At 42.5% G+C, this 24,360-nt stretch overlaps 1 pseudogene; it reads left to right on the top strand.

Moving 5' to 3' along the window:
- LOC111950226 (retinal guanylyl cyclase 2-like) overlaps nt 1–24,157 on the top strand; it is a 37,713-nt pseudogene extending 13,556 nt beyond the window's left edge.
- Nucleotides 24,158–24,360: the final 203 nt, after the last annotated feature.

Genomic DNA, 24,360 nt, shown 5'->3' on the forward strand with positions numbered 1-24,360 from the left:
ATCCGGTCTGATCTCTGCTCTGACTCTCTCTCTCTGCCAATTCAATTCAATTGCAATACTTTTTTGACATGGCAAGTTATTTATTACTTTACATTGTCTCTCTCTCTCTCTCTCTCTCTCTCTCTCTCTCTCTCTCTCTCTCTCTCTCTCTCTTCTCCTCTCTCTCCTCTCCTCTCCTCTCCTCTCCTCCTCTGAGTAGAAGCTGAATGAGGACAGTATGATGAAGAGTCAGCTGGACGTGAATACGCCTCGCCACTCAGTGTCAGGACGCAGCTACTTTGCCTCCACCCCTGACACTCCAACGTCGCCGTCTTCGAGGTGGGTCACATGTTAATGTGGTGATCTACTTAAAACTACTTTCAAACAGAGACAGCAATCCAATATTCCAATGTGTGATGCGCTGCATGTAAGAAATAACACCCAATAGTGCTACTCTTGCCTGTCTTGGTGACAAACAGTTATAACAATACATCTCTGTTTAGTGTCCTGTCCCTAGCTTTTTGGGTTTTCCAGATAAACATTTGCTAATACCTTTGTATTATATGTTCACTAGGGTGACTGGGTGGTTGAAGAGATGTCCAATGGAACACTGTGTCTAGTGTCAGTAATAGCACAAAAATATTTTTCACCAAGGTGAGTGAGTGACTGACTGAGTGAGTTAGTCAAAAGCCAGACATTGAAGCGCTGTCTGAACGCTGCACTGTTCCTCTGTCATACCCTACTTCTCCTCTCTATCCTCTCCCCTCTCTCAGCTCAGGGACATGCGGCATGAGAATCTCAACCTGTTTCCTTGGCCTGTTCCTTGACTCAGGGGATATTTGGTATTGTGACAGAGCACTGTACCAGGGGCAGCTTGGAGGACCTTCTCAACAACGAGGAAATGCGTCTCGACTGGATGTTCAAGTCCTCCGTTGATGGATCTGGTCAGGGTGAGGAGACATAGACATTTCTGACCATACTCTCTCTCCTCGTTGTTACACTGTCTCAATCTTTCTGACCCTCCCTCCCAGGGAAATGGTACCTGCACAACCGGGATGTCATCCACGGGCGCCTGAAGTCCCGAAACTGTGTGGTGGACGGACGCTTTGTGCTGAAGGTGACTGAGTACGGCTTCAACGAGATCTTATCCACCCAGAGCATCAACTTGACAAAGGCAGGCCTGAGGGTAAGTCCATGGAGACAATGAGTACTCAACATCAGAGCAGAAATCATCTCTCACCAAGTAATTACAAGAACAAAAGACACTTGTTCGTTTATCCCCTAGTCAGGTTTGTGTGTGAAACATTTAATCTAAACACCACTCTTGTGCCCTAACTCCCTGTTCCACCTAACAGATCACTTAATCCAAACCTCCACTCTTGTCCCCTAACTCCCTGGTCCACCTAACAGATCACTTAATCCAACCCTCCACTCTTGTCCCTAACTCCCTGGTCCACCTAACAGTCACTTTAATCCAACCCTCCACTCTTGTTCCCTAACTCCATGGTCCACCTAACAGATCACTTAATCACACCTCCACTCTTGTCCCTAACTCCTGGTCCACTACAGATCACTTAATCCAACCTCCACTCTTGTCCCTAACTCCATGGTCCACTAACAGATCACTTAATCCAACCCTCCATCTTGTTCCCCTAACTCCCTGGTCCCTAACAGATCACTTAATCCAACCCTCCACTCTTGTCCCCTAACTCCATGGTCCATCTAACAGATCACTTATCCAACCCTCCACTCTTGTCCCCTAACTCCCTGGTCCACCTAACAGATCACTTAATCCAACCCTCCACTCTGTCCCTAACTCCTGGTGTGGTCCACCTAACAGATCACTTAATCCAACCCTCCACTCTTGTCCCCTAACTCCATGGTCCACCTAACAGATCAGCTGTGGGTGGCTCCAGAGCTGCTAAGGAACTCCAAGCTGATGAAGAGAGGAACGTTCCATGGGGACGTCTACAGCTTCGCCATCATTATGCAGGAGGTCATCGCCCGCTGTGCTCCCTTCTGCATGCTGGACATGCCTCCCAAGGGTTAGACCTCCTATCAAACAGTACCACCATACATGGGGCTAGTTGTGTCAGATGTAAAACAAAAACAGCAGGAATGGACTCCATGCCAATGTGAACAGTACGATTATTGGAGAGTATAGGTGTGTGTGTGTGTGTGTGTGTGTGTGTGTGTGTGTGTGTGTGTTTGACAGAGATCCTCAGTAAGTTGAAATCTCCCCCACCACTGTGTCGGCCCACTGTGTCAGCGGATGAAGCTCCACTAGAGGTGATCCAGGTCATGAAACAGGCCTGGAGTGAGGAGCCAGACAAGAGACCCACCTTCGAGGAGATATTCAAACAGGTAGCCTACTTTACTGTACACAAACATACACAAAGCTACATACAGTACCTTCGGAAAGAATTCAGACCCCTTGACTTTTTCCACATTTAGTTTTGTTACAGCCTTATTCTAAAATGGATTAAATAAAACGTTTTCRTCAGCAATCTACACACAATACCCCATAATGACAAAGTGAAAACAGGTTGTTCTAATTTTTTGCAAATTTGTTCAATATAAAAAACAGAAATACCTTATTTACATAAGTATTCAGACCCGTTGCTATGAGACTCAAAGTTGAGCTCAGGTGCATCTGTTTCCAATGATCATCATTGAGATGTTTCTACAACTTGATTGGAGTCCACCTGTGGTAAATTTGATTGATTGGACATGATTTGGAAAGGCACACACATGTCTATATAAGGTCGCACAGTTGACAGTGCAAAACCAAGCCATGAGGTCGAAGGAATTGTCTGTAGAGCTCTGAGACAGGATTGGGAAGGGTACGAAAAAAGTCTGCAGCATTGAAGGTCCCCAAGAACACAGTGGGCTCCAACATTCTTAAATGTAAGAAGTTTGGAACCACCAAGACTCTTCCTAGTGCTGGCCGCCCAGCCAAACTGAGCAATCCGGGGAGAAGGGCATTTGTCAGCGAGGTGACCAAGAACCCAAGGGTCACTCTGACAGAGTTCTAGACTTCCTCTGTGGAGATGGGAGAACCTTCCAGAAGGATAACCAATCAGGCCTTTATGGTAGAGTGGCCAAATGGAACCACTCCTCAGTAAAAGGCACATGACAGTCCGCTTGGAGTTTGCCAAAAGGCACCTAAAGACTCTCAGACCATGAGAAACCAGATTCTCTGGTCTGATGAAACCAAGATTGAATTCTTTGGCCTGAATGCCAAGTGTCACGTCTGGAGGAAACTTGGCACAATCCCTACGGTGAAGCATGGTGGTGGCAGCATCAGCCTGTGGGGATGTTTTTCAACAGCAGGGACTGGGAGACTAGTCAGGATCAAGGGAAAGATGAACGGAGCAAAGTACAGAGAGATCCTTGATGAAAACCTGCTCCAGAGTGCTCAGGACCTAAGACTGAGGCGAAGGTTCACATTTGAATAGGACAACTACCCTAAGCACACAGCCAAGACAACGCAGGAATGACTTTGGGACAAGTCTCTGAATGTCCTTGAGTGGCCCAGTCAGAGCCCGGACTTGAACCCGATCAAACATTTCTGGAGAGACCTGAAAATAGATGCGCAGCAACGCTCCCATCCAACCTGACAGAGCTTGAGAGGATCTGCAGAGAAGAATGGGAGAAACTCCCCAAATACAGGTGTGCCAAGCTTGTAACGTCATACCCAATAGAATCCATGCTGTAATCGCTGCCAAAAGTATTTCAACAAAGTACTGAGTAAAGGGTCTGAATACTTATGTAAATACGATATTTCAGTTTATTTTTATACATTTGTGAGAATTTCTAAAAAACCAGTTTTTTGCTTTGTCATTATGGGGTATTGTGGTAGATTGATGAGGGGGGAAACAATTTAATACATTGTAGAATAATGCTGTAATGTAACAAAATGTGAAAAAGATCAAGGTGTCTGGATACTTTCTGAAAGGCACTCTATATACATACACATACATACTCTTCTTATGGCTGCAATCCCGCTACCGGATCGATATGACAACAGCCAGTGAAAGTGCAGGGCGCCAAATTCAAACAACAGAGAATCTCATAATTAAAATTCCTCAAACATACATGTGTCTTACATCATTTTAAAGGCAATCTTGTTGTTATCCCACTAAAGTGTCCGATTTCAAATATATTGCTTTTCAGCGAAAGCACTACAAACGATTATGTTAGGTCACCACCAAACCACAATAAGCACAGCCATTTTTCCAGCGAATATAGAGTCAGAAAAGCAGAAATAGAGATAAAATTAATCACTAACCTTTGATTATTTCATCAGATGACACTCATAGGACTTCATGTTACACAATACATGCATGTTTTTTTGATAAAGTTCATATTTATATAAAAAAATCTGAGTTTACATTGGGCCGTTACATTCACTAGTTCAAAAACATCAAGTGATTTTGCTAGCCACATCGTTTCAACAGAAATACTCATCATAAATGTAGATGATAATACAAGTATACACATGGAATTATAGATATACCTCTCCTTAATGCAACCGCTGTGTCAGATTTCAAAAAAACTTTACGAAAAAGCAAATCATGCAATAATCTGAGACGAAGCTCAGAACAATAGCCAAATTAGCCACCATGTTGGGGTCAACAGAAACCAGAAAATACATGATAAATGTTTCCTTACCTTTGATGAACTTCATCAGAATGCAGTCCTAGGATTCCCAGGTCCACAATAAATGCTTGATTTGTTCGATAATGTTCGTTATTTATGTCCAATTAGCTACTTTGGTTCGCCGCGTTTGGTAAACAATTCCACTATAACTGACGAAATGTCCAAAAGTTCCGTAACAGTCAGTAGAAACATGTCAAACGATGTACTGAATCAATCTTTAGAATGTTGTTAACATACATCTTGAATAACGTTCCACACGGAGAATTAGATTGACTTCAGTTGAGCGATGGAACGGAGATGCCTATCATGAACAGCGCATGGTCAAAGCATGGTCAGCTCGGGCGAGTGGTGACTAATTCCTGTCTCCTTCGGCCCCCCTTCACTTAGAGTCATCAGACAAAGTTCTTATTGACGTTGACATCTAGTGGAAGCCGTAGGAAGTGAAAACTCATCAATATCTCGCTGTAATTTCAATGAGAGCTTGGTTGAAAATCTAGCACCCTCAGAAAAAACAGGAAGTGGAACTTCTCAGGTTTTTGCCTGCCATATGAGTTCTGTTATACTCACAGACATAATTCAAACGTTTTAGAAACTTCAGAGTTTTCTATCCAATACTAATAACAATGTGCAAATATTAGCAACTATGACTGAGTGGGAGGCAGGTGTTTCTTGGGCACCTTTCATCCAAGCTACTCAATACTGCCCCTGCAGCCATAAGAAGATACAGTACATTGTTATGGAATAGGTCAGGTAGTTTAGACAGCACACTCCAGCTCACTACCACTTCCAGACTCCATTCCCCCAGGGGGCAGCAGCAACCTTGTCCAAGTGCTGAACCTGGTGTATATGCACATCAGGTGCCATCACTTAAGGTGATCGTCAGTCAGAGTGCCAGCTTGGAGTCGTGAGGCTGCTGGTTGGTTTGGTGGAGATAATGCCTTTAGTTTGGTTTTGATTCTTTACTTTGGGCATGCCGTTTGTAGTTTTCCTTTTTGTATATATTTATTTTTGTGACCAAGWGGTCAAGAGGGACAGAACTGGTCCTGGACCAAGATAAGGTTGCTGTCTCCCTGGGAACATGTACACCTAGATTCATACACAGATTTTTCACATAGATGCACATCTTAAATTAGGTTACAGACCAGTTAACTAGGCCTTAGACCCCTACACTTAYAGAGGGCAACAATATTACTATGCTAGTTAATCGGTTTCGTAACAACATTTTGTAGAAGAATGGTGTAATATGCGATTGTTAAGGACACCATGCTGCTTGCTTAGCAAGTACCACTTCCTCCCGATTCGGACCATACCTGGCGCGAACTCGGGACCTCTTCCTTACTAGCACACGTGACTGTCCTCACTTAGCCGATTGCTCCACCTCAAAATCTAGCTCATGAGGCGACCCAAGCCGGACACATAAGGCTGAGGAGTAAGTTTCACACATCCCCATGTGCTACACTATGATACATGTCTAATTCATTAGGTTATTAATTGACAATATTACCTGTGAAGGTTGGAGCACCACCTACTCTTTTGTAGTTGGTAGGAAACTATAAATAGCTACAATTATACAGGGTAGGTCCTTGCCTGCTGCCCTGTGCCAGACCTTAAAAATACATGTTTTCCAGGACGTTCAAAAGGCATCTTTTCTCGATGTTGAAAAATACATATTTTCCGGACATTGAAATCAGGTTCATTTTCAGTTCTGAATGAAAGTTGAAAATATGTAATTTATAGACGTCTATATTGTACCAAATCAAGGCTGGTCCAGACCGGACAAAATCTGAACKAAAAATGTATGTCCGTGGACGTTGAAATCAAGTCCTGTCTGGACCGCACCAAATCTGAACCAAACATAGACATCCTATGATTGGTTCAGATTTTGTATGGACCAGACCAAAAACCAATGTCCATGAAWGTGGAAATCAAGGCTGGTCCAGACTGTACCAAAAAAAGATGTCCAAAAGGCATGGTGTCGGACCATGCTTACTGAGGTGTAGCCTAGTGTTGCCTGAAATATCATTTTATGAATGTCCATCTATGTGGTAAGCCTACTGTTTGTAAAACACAAAAAATGACAAAAAAAGACATACAAAAGACGTTGGCTCGTGCTTACTGGGGTGTAGCCTACCATGTCAACCGCAATGAAATTTGATGAATGCCCATCAATGTGATAGGCCCACCATTTGTAAAACAGGCCGTTGCATTGGCATTATTAGTCCTGATTCCTGTGAATAATCAGTTTGGCTATTTAAGCTCTGAATATCAGCTACCCAACTTCATCAGGATCGTGTCGCTATTTGCAATGTGTTTATATGGGAGGAAATGCAGAAGCATTTTCTTTTTCGTTATGATCAGCTTGTCAAAAAAGTACGGAAAACAACTTTAAACCACTGATCATGACAATGGGGTGAAACTCCTGTACAACAGTTGTGYTTGTCCATTCCATATTGTCCATTTTACTTTGACCTGTTCTGTTTTTCTGATATGTTGTTTAACATGACAGCACATTTTTTTATCGATTGGGTGCCATTTTGGTTAGGTTATTTGAAAAAAGTATCCGTGTCATTATATTGTCATCATATTACACTGGCATACATTTTATCTCCAGCCTGTAGGCTACAGAAAAGGCCACATACTCTTTCTACCATATCTGCTACATGATTTATGTTAGATAGTTTTTTTTGATGGAACGTTGGTGGAGCGCCTTAGCGCTGCGTCTCTCCAACAGCACCCTGCCCCGACCTTTGACAAAATGGGCACTGTTTATCACAAGGCGCCATCAGCGCTCAACTGAAAAACTCATATGCCACTGGTTGTAGAGAATATGTCATTGTTTTTGTGCAGAATTATGTGAGGTTTTATGTGTTGTTGGAAGTGCGTTTTGGTCCGTTTAGCTCAGAAAATGTCCCCCTCGTCAATCTGTCGCCATAGGCGGCCACCTAATCCTGCCTAATGAGTGTGCCGATCTTGCAATTATAACTAACTACAATTATTATAATTCTGAAAGCAATTGAGTTATTGAATGACAAGACAAATGAATCTCTCAGAGGCAGCGAATACTTTATAAACGAATAAGATTTATTTTAAGCGCATCAAGATAAAGCAATTCATTTTACAGAATTAATGATTAATGAAGGATTTGGATCAAAATTGTACAATAGGGTTACAGATTCAAATTCAACAGGGAAAGGGGAATTAGATAGCCCAAAAGGGTCAGGCAAGCAGTTGTTCTAATAACTCTAAAATGAAACAGCAAGGAATTTCTAGGAGAAAGATAGTAATAATATAGAGGTACACACAGATTTACACGCTCAAACCAATCAGGGATTTTAGGGATGAGAAGACAACATTGAATGCATTAAATTAAACTCTGTAGTGGCTCTGGGTCAAAGTCCGAATGAGTCCGAATGGGTTTCTACCCTGTGTTTTGTATACGTGTTTGTTTGGTCTTCGTCTCCATGCCTTTACACGGCACGCTGTAATTTGGGAAATAAAAACCCTTATTACYCATTCCTGCGCCTGTCTCCCGATCCTTCACACCAGCGAGACAAATAAGGCACCTCGGGGTTTGTGATATATGGCCAATATACCACGGCTAAGGGCTGTATCTAGGCACTCTGCGTTGTGTCGTACTTTAGAACAGCCCTTAGCCATGGTATATTGGCCATATACTACACCCTCTCGTGCCTTATTGCTTAAATATCCCTGTTCAATAGTCCAAGATTGATATCAGCTGTTAGTCCACTGAGATTGAGGCGAGAACAATGGACAAAAGGTGCGTTCCAGTTATCTATTTTCACTACATCTAGTGAATGGCGCCGAAGCAGAAGGCAGACATTTTACGTGCCCCCAACCGATTGTCACGGCCGTTGTAAGGAGGAGACCAAGGTGCAGCGTGGTATGCGTACATTCTTCTTTATTTAGGAATGAACACTGAACAAACGAACAAAATAACAAAACGAACCGTGAAGCTAATATGAGTAGTGCAGACAGGCAACTAAACATGGAACAAGAACCCATAAACACCAAAGGGAAAATGGCTACCTAAATATCATCCCCAATCAGAGACAACGATAAACAGCTGCCTCAGATTGGGAACCATATCAGGCCACCATAGACATACAAATCACCTAGACCTACATAAACCCTAGACATACAAAAAACCCTAGACAATACAAAAACTAACGTACCCACCCTAGTCACACCCTGACCTAACCAAAATATAAAGAAAACAGAGATATCTCAGGTCAGGGCGTGACACCGATTGTGTTTTTTGTTTGTTTATCTGCGTTGTTTGTAACTTATTTTTGTACATAATGTTGCTGCTACCGTCTCTTATGACCGAAAATAACTTCTAGACATCAGGACTGCGATTACTCACCACGGACTTGCAGAATCCTTTTTCTTCTTTCACAACTCTGACGAGCCCGAGGCGGAGGATATATACGGCTCCCTCGGGAACAGGCCCCAACCCCAGTGATCTGCGTGAAGAGGAGGCTGAGAAAGAAAGGCCGGAGGGCGGGCTGCCTTCTGAGGAGTAGGAGGAGATCGAATAAACCCCCACTCCCCTCAATTCTGCTCGCAAACATACAATCTTTGAACAATAAAATAGACGAGTTATTGGGAAGATTAAACTACCAATGGGACAATAAAAACTGTAACATCTTATGCTTCACGGAGTCGTGGCTGAACGACGACAATATCAACATACAGCTGGCTGGTTATACGATGTACCGGCAGGATAGAACAGCGGCGTCTGGTAAGACAAGGAGCGACGGTCTATGTATTTTTGTAAACAACAACTGGTGCACGATATCTAAGGAAGTCTCAAGCCATTGCTCGCTTGAGGAAGAGTTTCTCATGATAAGCTGCAGACCACATTACCTTCCGAGAGAGTTTTCCTCTATATTCTTTGTAGCTGTTTACATACCACCACAGTCAGACGCTGGCACTAAGAAAGCATTGAATGAGCTGTATTCCGCCATAAGCAAACAAGAAAACGCTCACCCAGAGGCGGTGCTCCTAGTAGCGGGGGACTTTAATGCAGGCAAACCTAAATCAGTTTTACCTCATTTCTATCAACATGTTAAATCTGCAACCAGAGGGAAAAGAACTCTGGACCACCTATACTCCACACACAGAGATGCATACAAAGCTCTCCCTTGCCCTCCATTTGGCAAATCTGACCATAATTCTATCCTCCTGACTCCTGCTTACAAGCAAAAATTAAAGCAGGTAGCACCAGTGACTAGACCAATAAAAAAAGTGGTCAGATGAAGCAGATGCTAAACTACAGGACTGTTTTGCTAGCACAGACTGGAATATGTTCTGGGATTCCTCCAATGGCATTGAGGAGTACACCACATCTGTCGTTGTCTTCATCAATAAGTGCTTCGATGACGTCGTCCCCACAGTGACCGTACGTACATACCCCAACCAGAAACCATGGATTACAGGCAGCATCCGCACTGAGCTAAAGGCTAGAGCTGCCGCTTTCAAGGAGCGGGACTCTAACCTGGAAGCTTATAAGAAATCCCGCTATGCCCTCCGATGAACCTTCAAACAGGCAAAGCGTCAATACAGGACTAAGATCGAATTGTACTACACGGCTCTGACACTTGTCGGATGTGGCAGGGCCTGCAAACCATTACAGACTACAAAGGGAAACACAGCCGAGAGCTGCCCAGTGACACAAACCTACCGGATGAGCAAAACTACTTCTATGCTCGCTTCGAGGCAAATAATACTGAAACATGCATGAGAGCACCAGCTGTACCGGAAGACTGTGTGATCACGCTCTCCGCAGCTGATATGAGTAAGACCTTTAGACAGGTCAACATTCACAAGGCCGCAGGGCCAGACGGAMTACCAGGACGTGTACTGCGACCATGCGCTGACCAACTAGCAAGTGTCTTCACTGACATTTTCAACCTCTCCCTGTCCGAGTCTGTAATACCAACATGTTTTAAGCAGACCACCATAGTACCTGTGCCCAAGAACACTAAGGTAACCTGCCTAAATGACTACTGACCCATAGCACTTACGTCTGTAGCGATGAAGTGCTTTGAAAGGCTGGTCATGTCTCACATCAACACCATCATCCTAGAAACCCTAGACCCACTCCAATTTGCATTCCGCCCCAACAGATCCACAGATGATGCAGTCTCTATTGCACTCCACACTGCCCTTTCCCACCTGGACAAAAAAAAATAGGAACACCTATGTGAGAATGCTATTCATTGACTACAGCTCAGCGTTCAACACCGTAGTGCCCTCAAAGCTCATCAATAAGATAAGGACCCTGGGACTAAACACCTCCCTCTGCAACTGGATCCTGGACTTCCTGACGGGCCGCCCCCAGGTGGTAAGGGTAGGTAACAACACATCTGCCACGCTGATCCTCAACACAGGGGCCCCTCAGGTGTGTGTGCTCAGCCCCCTCCTGTACTCCCTGTTCACGCATGACTGCACGGCCAGGCATGACTCCAACACCATCATTAAATTTTCCGATGACACAACAGTGGTAGGCCTGATCACCAACAACAACGAGACAGCCTGTAGGGAGGAGGTCAGAGACCTGGCCGTGTGGTGCAAGGACAACAACCCCTCRCTCAACGTGATCAAGACAAAGGAGATTATTGTGGACTACAGGAAAAGGAGGACCGAGCACGCCCCCATTCTCATCGACAGGGCTGCAGTGGAGCAGGTTGAGAGCTTCAAGTTCCTTGGTGTCCACATCACCAACAAACTAACATGGTCCAAGCACACCATGATAGTCGTGAAGCGGGCAAGACAAAACCTATTCCCCCTCAGGAGACTGAAAAGATTTGGCATGGGTCCTCAGATACTCAACAGGTTCTACAGCTGCACCATCGAGAGCATCCTGACTGGTTGCATCACTGCATGGTATGGCAACTGCTCGTCCTCCGACCGCAAGGCACTACAAAGGGTAGTGCGAACGGCCCAGTGCATCACTGGGGCCAAGCTTCCTGCCATCCAGGACCTCTATACCAGGCGGTGTCAGAGGAAGGCCCTGAAAATTGTCAAAGACTCCAGCCACCCTAGTCATAGACTGTTCTCTCTGCTACCACACAGCAAGTGGTACCGGAGCACCAAGTCTAGGTCCAAGAGGCATCTAAACAGCTTCTACCCCCAAGCCAAAAGACTCCTGAACATCTATTCAAATGGCTACCCAGACTATTCACATTGCCCACCCCACCTCCCCTCTCCACACCACTGCCACTCTCTGTTGTCATCTATGCATAGTCACTTTAATTAATTCTACCGACATGTACATTCTACCTCAACTAACCGGTGCCCCCGCACATTGACTCTGTACCGGCACCCCCCTGTATATATTGTTATTTTTTACTGCTCCTCTTTAATTTGTCCCATTCCCCCTGACAGAGCTGTTGTAACTGAATAAGGTTTGTCGGCCTCCTTGCACGCACACGCTTTTTCAGTTCTGCCCACAAATGTTCTATAGGATTGAGGTCAGGGCTTTGTAATGGCCACTCCAATACCTTGACTTTGTTGTTTAATTAACTTGTTACTGTATCTCTTATTCTTATCCGTATTTTTTTAAACTGCACTGTCGGTTAGGGGCTRGTAAGTAAGCATTTCACTGTAAGGTCTACACCTGTTGTATTCGGCGCATTTGACTAATACAATTTGATTTGATTTGAAACAGAAGTTGGGCAGCAATAGAGCTCGCCAGCTTGTAGTCCTAAAAAACAGAAATAAGTTACCTCTGGTTCATTCAGCCATTCCTATGAGGGAAATTAATGCGGAAATAATGGGGTTTTGGAATAAACGCCGAAAATAAGGTCTGAGGTTAACAGGCTTAGGAGATCTTATATGTTTTGTTCTATGAGATAATATCAGTCAGTTAACATGACCATAATGAATTCTGAAGCCTTTATGTGCTCATTTTGATTACATAAATGCTTAAAAATTCACAAAATTATCTCATAGAACAAAATGTATAAGACCCTATTTTCGGTGTTTATTCCCCTCAAAACTACAAAAAAACATACATTTTGTATTTATTTTTATTTAACTAGGCAAGTCAGTTAAGAACAAATTCTTATTTACAATGACAGCCTAGGAACAGTAGGTTAACTGCCTTGTTCAGGGGCAGAACAACAGATTTTTACCTTGTCAGCTCAGGAATTTGATCTAGCAGCCTTTCGGTTACTGGCCCAACGCTCTAACCACTAGGCTACCTGCCGCCCCAATTTCCCAATAACCTTTGGCCAAAGATCCATTGTGGAGTTAGTGCCTACAAAAATACATTATTACTAGTGCTCTTCATGCGCTGTTTTCGTGAAATGCTAATGTAGTCCAGTCCAGTTGAGTTGCCCCACCGAGATTTAAATGCTAAAATCGCCACTGGTTTATTGAGATGCATGAATACACCACACCAACAGCTTGATTTTATGGCTGTTTTAACATGAATTTCCTGCATTTCTATGTAGTAATGATTTAGGTTCACTTTGGTCAATTGATTTGATAGCATGTTTAATCTATGTAAATAAATGATGAATTGATAGTTCAACTCTCTGGGTTTTTTGTCTTTAAAAGGGTAGATTGTAACCATATGTTCAAGCTAATCAAAGTGTATTTATAATACAGCGTGTAAAAGCTACACAATACAATGAAATGCCTACTCACAATAAAGTTCTCCTTGCAAACAGTGCAATTATATGAAACTATATGTATTTGTATTTACATTAGTCTATAGCCTACTGCAAATTATTGTTTGTTCCTGAACTGGCCAAATGCGCAGAGATATCCTTCAGCACCACAAGTTGGTTCAACTTGTTCAAATCAAATCATATTTTATTTGTCACATGTGCTGAATACAACAGGTATAGTAGACCTTACAGTGAAATGCTTACTTACAAGCCCTTAACCAACAATGCAGTTCAAGAAACAGAGTTAAGACATTTTTACTAAATAAACTAAAGTAAAAATTAAAATCAAAAGAAACACAATAAAATAACAATAATGAGCCTATATACAGGGGGTACCGGTACCAAGTCAATGTGCTGGGGTACAGGTTAGTCAAGGTAATTTGTACACAGGAGTAAAGTGACTATGCATTGATAACAAACAGGAGGGGGGTCAATGTAAATCGTCTGGGTGGCCATTTTATTAATTGTTCAGCAGTCTTATGGCTTGGGGGTAGAAGCTGTTGAGGATCCTTTTCAACCTGGATTTGGCGCTCCAGTACCGCTTGCCGTGCGGTAGCAGAGAGAACAGTCTATGACTTGGGTGACTGGAGTCTTTGACATTTTTTGGGGCTTTCCTCTGACACTGCCTAGTATATAAGTCCTGGATGGCAGGAAGCTTGGTCCAGTGATGTACTGGGTTGTGCGCACTTTCCTCTGTAGCGCCTTATGATCGGATGCTGAGCAGTTGCCATACCAGGCGGTGATGCAACCGGTCAGGATGATCTCTATGGTGCAGCTGTAGAACTTCTTGAGGAGCGGACCCATGCCAAATTTTTTAAGTCTCCTGAGGCGTTGTCGTGCCCACTTCACGACTGTCTTTGTGTGTCTGGACCATGATAGTTTGTTGGTGATGTGGACACCAAGGAACTTCAAACTCTCGATCCACTCCACTACAGCCCCGTCGATGTGAATGGGGGCGTGTTCAGCCCTCCTTTTCCTGTAGTCCACGATCAGCTCCTTTGTCTTGCTCACGTCGAGGGAGAGGTTGTTGTCCTGACCTCCTCCTTATAGGCTGTGTCATCGTTGTCGGTGATCAGGCTGTGTTGTCAGCAAACTCAATGATGGTGTTGGAGTCATGCTTGGCCATGCAGTCGTGGGTGAACAGGGAGTACAGGAGGGGCCTAAGCAGGCACCCCTGAGGGGCCCCCGTATTGAGGATCAGCGTGGCAGATGTGTTGCTGCCTAGCTTTACCACCTGGGGGCGGCTCGTCAGGAAGTCCAGGATCCAGTTGCAGAGGGAGGTGTTTAGACCCAGGGTCCTTAGCTTAGTGATTAGCTTTGAGGGTACTATGGTGTTGAACGCTGAGCTGTAGTCAATGAACAGCTTTCTCACATAGGTGTTCCTATTTATTTTTTTTACCCCTTTCTCGTGATTTCCAATTGGTAGTTAGTCTTGTCCCATCGGTGGAACTCCCGTACGGACTCGGGAGAGGGGAAGGTTGAGAGCCATGCGTCGTACGAAACACGACCATGCCAAGCCGCACTGCTTCTCGACACACTGCTTGCTTAACCCGGAAGCCAGCCGCACCGATGTGTCAGAGGAAACATCATACAACTCGTGACCGTGTCAGCGTGCACTGCGTCCGGCCCGCCACGGGGGTCGCTAGAGCGCGATGGGACAAGGACATCCTACACAGCCCAGGATTGAACGTGGATCTGTTGTGACGCCTCAAGCACTGCGATGCAGTGCATTAGACCGCTGCGCCACTCAGGAGGCCCTATAAAAGGTGTTCCTTTTGTCCAGGTGGGTAAGGGCAGTGTGGAGTGTGATTGAGATTGCYTCATCTGTGAATCTGTTGGAGTGGTATGCGAATTGGAGTGGGTCTAGGGTTTCCAGGATGATGGTGTTGATGTGAGACATGACCAGCCTTTCAATCAAAGCACATCATGGCTGCCGACGTGAGTGCTATGGGGCGGAAGTCATTTAGGCAGGTTACCTTTGCTTTCATGGGCACAGGGACTATGGTGGTCTGCTTGAAACATGTAGGTATTACAGATTCAGTCAGGGAGAGGTTGAAAATGTCAGTGAAAACACTTGCCAGTTGGTCCGTGCATGCAGAGCGTACCACTAGGCAGGATACAGTTGAAGTCTGAAGTTTACATACACTTAGGTTGGAGTCATTAAAACTTGTTTTTCAACCACTCCACAAATTTCTTACGAACAAACTATAGTTTTGGCAAGTCGGTTAGGACATCTACAACAAAGTCAAGGTATTGGAGTGGCCATTACAAAGCCCTGACCTCAATCCTATAGAACATTTGTGGGCAGAACTGAAAAAGCGTGTGCGTGCAAGGAGGCCGACAAACCTTATTCAGTTACAACAGCTCTGTCAGGGGGAATGGGACAAAATTCACCCAACTTATTGTGGGAAGCTTGTGGAAGGCTACCCGAAAAGTTTGACCCAAGTTAAACTATTTAAAGGCAATGCTACTAAATACTAATTGAGTGTATGTAAACTTCTGACCCACTGGGAATGTGATAAAATAAATAAAAGCTGAAATAAATCATTCTCTCTACTATTATTCTGACATTTCACATTCTTAAAATAAAGTGGTGATCCTAACTGACCTAAGACAGGGAATTTTTACTAGGATTAAATGTCAGGAATTGTGAAAACCTGAGTTTAAATATATTTGGCTAAGGTGTATGTAAACTTCAGACTGTATATGCTTTGATTGAAACAAAATACAAGAAAGGCTAATAGTTTGTCAACATCATCTGCTCTAATTGGCTCATGAAACAGTAATTCATGAAGATGTAAATGCATATTCCCATGAAGCTGATGAATATCAATCAAATGGTTGGCATGGAGATGCAGTTTGGACTTTTAGGTAGCCTATGCCTAACTTGGTGTTTGAGGGTATTAGAAATGTAACATTTTCTTGAGACAATACGTGGGCATAGGCAGACATTGCAATTGGAGGATTCATATCATGCATATTCTATAATGATAGGTTATTCAATTGGCTACATCTGTCAGTAAAAACTTTGATTGAGGAAATTACATTTTTATCGCTCCGTCACCTAAAAAAATACCACTACACCKCTTTATACTATATTTCCTCACTATGAGGTTGGAATAATACTGTGAAATTCTGAGAATGTAGATAATGCACTTTTAGTGCAAGATCTGTTTCAAAAGACCACCTGTAATTTCAGCCTGTTTTGTAGGGTTGGAGTTTTGGCCTGCCAGGTTACATCAACATCAAACAGTTCCAACCCTCTCTGTCAGTAACAGTTTCCTCTTCCCACTCAGAACATTCCCAGACAGTACTAGCAATATTCTTGCTTGCTCTTTGCTAAGAAGCTATTTTTGTTTATTTTTGACAATTTTTATTGAAAACAACCGCAGTAAAGGTACTTAATTGGTACCCAGAAATTCTTTGATATTTAGATAAAAATGGCTGCATTGGACCTTTAATCCTGAATGTGGTGGGGAAGGGGAGAGAGTGATTAGGTCCTGTCTTTCATCTCTGCTGTTGGTGGGCAGTTGCAGACAGGTAGATGTCTACTCGGTGAGCTCTGCTGGTTCCAGGCACCTCGGATCGGCCTGGTATTCAGTCAGCCAGATGTACAGAGGGGTTGAATTGACCCTACAATTTTTTCATAGACATGCATGAGCACACATCTGAACACAARGAACTCAGTCTCAAGCTAACAAGAACTCAAAACAACATGCTTTTTGTTAACTATATTACAGTAATATGTAACATACTTCACCTCCTCACTGCATGCTGTATGTTTCCCTTTTATACTTTAGTTCAAGAGCATAACCAAGGGGAAGAAGACCAACATCATAGACTCAATGCTGCGTATGTTGGAGCAGTACTCTACTAACCTTGAGGACCTGATTAGGGAGAGGACAGAGGAGRTGGAGGTGGAGAGGAAAAAGACTGATCAGCTGCTGGCCCAGATGTTGCCCAGGTCAGTCCCCCACCCCCACTCCTCCCACTTCACATTATATTTCACTTCATATTTGCAACATCATAAATAACAAAAGTCTCTGTATTGAGAATATTGAATTGTATTACTGTGCAAGGCAAAAAACAATTTTGTTTATTGGCCGCTGGTCATTTATTCTCCTAACCTCTATCCACATCCCTCTATCAACTCCCTTGTCTTATCTTACACCATAGGTCTGTGTGCCTGGCCCTGAAGACGGGCAAGCCTGTGAAACCAGAGCACTTCTCTGAGGTCACTCTGTACTTCAGTGACATTGTGGGCTTCACTACCATCTCTGCACTCAGCGAGCCCATTGAAGTGGTAGATTTACTCAATGATCTCTACACACTCTTTGATGCCATCATCGGGCAGCATGATGTCTACAAGGTGAGAATCCTGTCCTGCTGCAAAATAGTTGTGTCCTATTAGTGATGCAATGGAAGCTTGTTCTACTTTCAATACAAATCCTGGAAGTAAATGGCTGCATTCCTTAGTGTGCATGAGTTTATGTCACCTCCTCCTTCCTTTGTAATTTTGACAAATTTCCCAATTGGGACAGTAAAGATATTGATTGTGTGGCCTTCAGGTGGAGACCATCGGAGATGCCTACATGGTAGCCTCTGGAGTTCCAAACCGGAACGGTAGACGCCACGCAGCTGAGATGTCCAACATGTCCCTGGACATCCTCTACTGTATTGGAACCTTCAAGATGAGGCACATGCCTGATGTCAAGGTCAAGATTCGTATCGGCCTTCACTCTGGTGCGTGGCCCATCTAATATTCTTTGTCATATTTTTATCCTCTGCCTCAGCGTTCATAATGTAGACTAATTGACTGGCCTTTTCTCTTGAAAACCACAATTCTTCATTCATTTTTTTAGCTAAACGATAGCCCAGCCACTTGGTTTGCAATTAAGCTGGGGGATAATATAATAATAACAACATATTCCATTTAGTGGATGCTTTTATCCAAAGCGACTTACACTCATGCGTGCATACATGGGGCTGGAGAAATGTTACTGTCAAATTCATAGATGGATCTATAGATGCATTGACTGGCAGTCCATGAGATCAACTGCTATACATTGCAGTTCATGCATATGCAACAAAGTCAATAGATGAATAGTACAATTCAATACATAAGCAAACCATACTTTTGATATGTTATATTTAATGAAATTTGAGAATGKGTATTGGAATTCTATAGAACATGGCATTAACGTCAGAGTATTGGAGCAAAAGTGTATTTTTACCTGATCCRCGTCTGGAACATATTCCTGGAATGGTGCAATGTCATCCACTAAGCCCTGTTATCCTATTAGTCTCCACTGCCTAATGCTTTCTTCTCGTTACTCTARCCTACCAATTAATATAGAAGGTTTTGCATGTTTCAAGTAACACAGAAGTGACTACTTTTAGGTATGGWAAAGGACAGCTCAGAAAAAAATATAATTGACATACAACAACAATATTCTAACATCTCTGCTAAATATTGAAAGGATATTCTACAATTAAACTAAATTTGCCATTTTTTCTCCAGAAACTTTTGTGAGATATTGGAGGCTTTTTGAATAAGTCATGAATCACAAGTCATAAATCAGGAAATATGCTACTTCTGATCTTATCAGCATGTCTGTGTGTTTCTGTGTTCACCAGGCCCTGTGGTGGCAGGAGTGGTGGGTCTGACGATGCCTCGGTACTGTCTGTTCGGAGACACTGTCAACACGGCTTCTCGAATGGAGTCAACAGGGTTGCGTGAGTACCTCACACTCGTTGTTTGCCCATCACGCCGTGTGAGGTCACTAAGGATAGGGACAGGTGTATTGCCGTTTGTGTGCATGCAACAAGAGYCTAAGGAGGGTTACGATGAGAAGTRCTGACTAATCCTTTAAGACTATCAGTAGAATTAGTGGGCAAATTTAGGGTTTAATAAAAATATCCTCCATGTACGGGCTTGCCTCAGATATCCTTTCACCACCAATTCTGCTGGTACAGCAATGGTAAACTTCATKATGTGTTGAGATTTGTATGTGTTATGAGTTAATGTAACAATTATAAAAACCATTGGCGTGATGATATGAATAAACAACCTCATAATCTTTTACATTTTCAAAACAATATATGCTTATTTAACTGCTGATTGCTAGGAACACATAGAGTATTTCATAGAGTATAAACTGTATGTACTAGTCAGTGACATGAGAGTACAGGAAATCTCACATCTACTCCCACCAAGTGGCCATACATATGAATTGCTGCACAAAAAAACTGCTGTTGTGAGAATTGTCAATGGGCTCACAATAAATGATATTTTGTTACTCTATACTAAATACATTTATGATCAACCAATGAATGAAAATCTAAATATATGTAGGATATGTGAGTACTGTATGATGTCACAAGTGTTGATACTCTATAGACATGAATAACTAATGGTAATTGTTTACATTGAAAAAACTGTCAGAATATATGAAGACTAATGCAGCCTTTGTGGTTTTTTTGTTTGCTGTTGTTGTTTGATATCCCAGCTTACAGAATCCATGTCAACCAGAGCACAGTCGATATCCTACATGAACTGAAAATGGGCTACAAAATAGACACCAGGGGCATGACAGAGCTGAAGGTAGACGCACGCACGCACGCACGCACGCACGCACGCACGCCCGCACGCACGCACGCACGCACGCACGCCGCACGCACGCACGCACACACACACACACACACACACACACACACACACACACACAATAATGAATTCACTTAACTTACCACAGAAAAATCACATTTTTTATTGTCACATGCTTTGTAACAACAGGTGTAGACTAACAGTGAAATGTTTACTTACTTCCTTTCTGTTATTCTCTACTTCTCTTTCAGGGGAAGGGAGTTGAAAATACATTCTGGTTGGTTGGGAGAGCTGGGTTCGACAGGATTCTCCCAAGACCGCCTGACCTTACTCCAGGGTAAGATTTAACAAGCCGTCCTGCTCTATTTATGTTGTACTTTGTTTCTCCTAACTATACTCTTATTGACTCTCAGTCCTGCCAGCTGCRTGTCCCAGGCCCTTTGTCAGTAGTACTCATGAAACCCGTTCACATCAAAGTTGATTTTCATCTAGGTCATCGTGGATATAGAAGATAAGATGTCCGAAAATAATTGTAAAAAATCTGATAATGTGCTGACCCATTGACCATTTGTCAGATTGTGTGGCTGGAACTAAACGTTTTATAAATCATACTTTCTATGTGCTGCTGACCTGACCCTTGTGTCATAGTTCAGTTCACATGTTGACCCAAATGTAAAATTCTTCATCTACTACCTGTCTGTTGAACTTAATTAATCCTTACCTCCCACTGCTGCTACATGTGTGATGAACGCTCTCCCTGGCATCCAGAAAACATCGCTGTAATGTTTTAACACATTACCCTGGTGATTGCCTCATTTAGACCTGTCCAGCTTAACTTTTTATATCTGTGTTAAGAGTTCAAACTCAATTGTAATGAACATTCTGAGACCCGGTTGTCAACAGCGGTCGATGAAAACAGTTGTCAGTGTGGACAGGGCTTTTGTTGCTTTATATGCTGGGATTGATATGTTTAATACCTATTCCAAGAGAGTCTGAGTGCTCAATGCACTGCCAATCAAACAAGCCATTAAGCCTTCTGTCTTTGACTTTCCTCAGGGCAAGTAACCATGGCATCAGTTTGGAGGAGATTCCTCCAGATAGAAAACAGAAATTCCTTGACCGGCAGGCGAGGAATAAGTAGCCGGTAAGGTACGCCTGGTTTAGCCATCATATTCTAGATTTACAATGACTTTATTTCCAAAATGATTTGTAATGTAAGTGAGGTCACTGATGTCACTGCTTTTATGATATCCCTTTATGATATCCCAATTCAGGTACATATGTACGCTATCCCTGATGCAGTGAAAATAATTACAAAAATGTAATAAAGAAGTAAGCTTTATGCGACAAACCCATTACACCTTTTAATTTGTCTCAATTCAGGTACATACCAATGAGTGCCGCATTTATGATATCCCTTTAAGTGATAATATATATGATTTTTTCTCCACAGATTGTGTTGCCCAGTCCTCCTACCTGTTGGAGTGAAAGACCAGATAGGTGAATTGACCAGGTTGGTTGAGAGGATGGGTTAGGGGTGTGTCTGACAGACAGTCTGTCGCATCACCCCATGTGTCCTGTCGAGTGCTGATCCACATTGCACAAATAAGCCAAAGTCGGAGAGACACTGTCTGTCTTTAACACAATATATTTGCTGCACAGAGCAAAGATGAGTTAAAATAAGAGTATTTTTTTAATTTAGCAAATGTGGGAAATAGGAGGGATAAATAAAGGTGTATTACAATCATGTACAAAATACCAAATATATTGATTTAGGAGTCACTGTAGAATGAAAACATCACAACACAAACATGGGACGAGATTGTCTCTTTGCTTGAAATAAACTATAAATGGCCATGATATTGTGTGTAATATACTCTATGTATCTCTACTGTCTCTTTTGCTTTGTAGAAATATTGGACAGAGTATGGAAAAGTGTTCATAGTCCACTATATGACATGGGTATATTTAAGCAATAAGGCACGAGAGGGTGTGGTATATGACCAATAAACCACGGCTAAGGGKTGTTCTTCTGCACGACGCAACGCGGAGTGCCTGGATACAACCCTTAGCCATGGTATATTGGCCATATACCACAAACCTCAGAGGTGCCTTATTGCTATTATAAACTGGTTACCAATGTAATTAGAGGAGTAAAAATAAAAGTTGTGTCATACCCGTGATATACGGTCTGATATACCACGGCTGTCAGCCAATCAGCATTCAGGGTTCGAACCACCCAGTTTATAATAAAATGTAGCACATGCTCTATTTCAAATGTGGTACTGTAATCGCTCTCAATGATACCTTKATCTTAGAAGTAATGTATTTCCTTAAAGGTATAAGGTAGGCTGTTGAAGAATCTGGTCCAAGGCGTTCTGTTTTTTAAATGTCCTTATTGTCATGCTTCAATAATTAACGCCTTCTGATTGTTTGAATGATATTTGAGAAATATCAACCCATTCGAAAATATTCATTGATATTTTTTCAAACATTTGCCAGTTGGAACATTAATTTAATCATTTTCAAATCAAATAAATGTATTGCAAAATCACTGTTCCCAAAATGAAGCTTCACGTAAACAGATTATTAGGAAAAACGTTCACTCATACATTTATTTCTATAGAGATAAAACTATTTCTACGCCCCTCTTTAAAATCATGCTTCATTCATGTTATTACTGTATTTCTTTTCTTATTCAATAAAATTCACGTATGTATAGGCAATATATCACACTTTTCTTTCTTTTTTAACTGTAAATTTGTTTTAACATGAAGTGATATGCATTTTCTTACAACAAAGAAATAAACTGAGCAATGGGTTGAATAAATGTTCCAATGGGAAACATTTAGATTAAAAAAATGAGACCAAATTGTAAACTTGTCAGGTTACAAACTCATACCAGCAGCATACCACCCTGCATTTCACTGCTGGCTTACCTCTGATGCTAAACAGGGTCTGTTTTGGTTGGTCGTTGGATGGGTGATTAGATGCTGCTGGTAGTGGTGTTGGAGGGCCAGTAYGGGGCACTCTGGTCTAACAGAAATCCCAATGCCCCAGGCCAGTGAAGGGGACATTGCCCTGTGTAGGGTGCTGTCTTTCAGATGGGATGTTAAATGGGTATCTTGACTCTGTGGTCATTAAAAAATCCCATGGCACTTATTGTAAGAGTAGGCCCCATTCCATCATGGCCACCTAATCATTCCCCTAATTGGCATAAATCAAACCTCACCTTTCCAGCTGATGTGTGGTGAGTGTTCTTGCACAAAATGGTTCCAGTGCATCACCCAGGTGGGTGCTACACATTGGTGGTGGATGATGTGAGTTTCTCCCTTACTATGTAGTGCTTTGAGTACCTCAGTTGGTAGAAAAGTGCTAWATAAAGCCAATCAACTACAAACTCAATTCTTATAGGGTCTTGTCAACAGCATGTTGCCTTTCACTCAAGCTCTTTTCTGCTCWGTGAATTGGTTCAAATATTACATTTAAGTAACATAAAATGTTGGGGGAAAATAATGCCGGCACTCTTTTTGATTTCTACATATTCTACAGCTTTGAGTGATAGGGGACTGCTTACAAATCAAGAGCAGAGACCGGAGTAAACTTGCCTGGCTACCAATGATGTGCATAAACCACGGTATATACCTGGCTACCCATCTACATCGCTCTGGCCACATGTTATGCCCACTAACGTTTCTTCTCCATGATGAGTCAGGATTTGCCTCCCTCCTCGACAACTTCTGGAATGCGAACACATTCTGACCATTCTGATTGATCTCATAACCGATGGGTTTGTGATTAAACGATGGGTTGGGCCAGAGCCGGCCTACATGATGACGATATCAACTTTGATACTCTGACTGGTTAGATTTGTTAGAGACAATCCAATCGCTGATGAATTTGTTTTGTATGACGCCCCTCGTTTTGACGTAACACAAACAACTTCTATGATAGCAGATTCATACTAAATGTATGTGGTGTTCAATAGAGCAGTGGAATTAAATTCATGAGTCGTCAGGCAAAAAGTAAAACACCAGCTTGTGCTGTACATGGTTCCTATTAGGAATGAATTTATTCAAACAATGAGCTACATGTGTTTGGTCTAACATATATAGACTTAGTCTATTAAACCCAAAAAGCAATGTTTAGTTTGGTATTATGATGACTGAATTGTACATCTTGATGTGTGGTCTTATGTGTGCTTGTGTAAATAAATAATGGTTTTAGTGATGTTTTATGTGTAAATGTACTTCGGTTTTACATACAACACATAACATGACCTCATTACCAACTGCACATATGAACATGGACAGAAATCCTTGACCTTGATCCCCTTGGTTGATGGTTTTAGGATTTAGAGAAAATCTTAATGTTTAATTGAATGTTCATAGTATTGTGAATGACTACACATAG

This window comes from Salvelinus sp. IW2-2015, linkage group LG23, assembly GCF_002910315.2.
Source record: "Salvelinus sp. IW2-2015 linkage group LG23, ASM291031v2, whole genome shotgun sequence".
In the NCBI taxonomy this organism is placed as follows: Eukaryota; Metazoa; Chordata; class Actinopteri; order Salmoniformes; family Salmonidae; genus Salvelinus; species Salvelinus sp. IW2-2015.